Below are 1180 nucleotides of genomic sequence, written 5' to 3' on the forward strand. Positions count from 1 at the left end.
CCCCCCCCCCCCCCACACACACACGTGACCCGTTCTTCCTTCATTATAAAAATATAACACAATTTAGATAATTTCGGAGACTGACTGCGACCCTGCCAGCTAGGACCAACTTACTTGAGCTGAGAGGGATATAACGCCTCGTAGAAAGACCAGGCTACTCATTAAATATTCTCTTTACACAAGAATCGAGCTTGGGTCTTCTGGATGCGACGGCGAAGTGCCTGCCTGCTACCCCACAGACTCCGTTACGTTTGAATGTATGACATTCAAAAGCAGAACACGTGAGCTGATAAATCTTCTCTCAGCGTGTTTCCAACACATGTATGCCACTCTTCTTGCTCTATCAGTTTTCTTTTCCTTTCTTTCTGTAGGGTGGGGAACGAGGGTGAGGCACCAAAGACACCACTCATTGGTTTTTTACCCTAGCACGTTTGCCAGTTTTAGCTAGGGGAGTACAGTTTGAACAAAACATTATTCCTGACGTCACAAAATACATTTTCTTCACCTTCACGAAACTTGCACTTCTTTGACATAATCCATACCTGTAACGAAACCGAGCAAGCCTGACCCTTCCATCCAAATATCGCTATTTGCTTTTGCTTGATTGCTTTTACAGAATGTGCGCTTGAATATTTTATGAGTCAATGGTTCGAACAATATTTTTGCCTCTCTTTTTATTTTTGTTTGTCTTATCCCTTTGTTAGATCATGAATTGGAAATTGGTGGCGTGTTTTGAGACTGGTGTTGATACATATTATCTTCACCGGGTCATACAACTGGGAGAGGGTGAAGTGTGTGGCAGCAAGAGTTACAAGTTGCTGTTCCATCTCCAGGGACGTCAACCCAGTCTAGGCTCGATTACTACCATGCTTTCTTCCAGTGCCCACAGTCCCTGCAAAATGAGGACTAGCAAGCACCATCAAAAAGGTGATTCTGAGCATGAGATAAAAATCCATGTCCTTCGTATCTGGGGAAGACACAACACGATGAAAGACATGGACTGATGTCAAGAAGTTAGCTTAGCTCAGGATAGTGAAAAGTGGAAAGTGTCTATAGGTGGCTTATTTCCTGATAACGGTGAGAAAGGCAATGATGATGATGATGATGATTTTTTTTGTTTCCTTAATGGGCCTGACGGACTTCACGAATAAATCTTCGAGCGAGAGCGAGGCTCTTTTTC

Source organism: Aplysia californica, unplaced genomic scaffold, assembly GCF_000002075.1.
Source record: "Aplysia californica isolate F4 #8 unplaced genomic scaffold, AplCal3.0 scaffold00218, whole genome shotgun sequence".
Taxonomy (NCBI): domain Eukaryota; kingdom Metazoa; phylum Mollusca; class Gastropoda; order Aplysiida; family Aplysiidae; genus Aplysia; species Aplysia californica.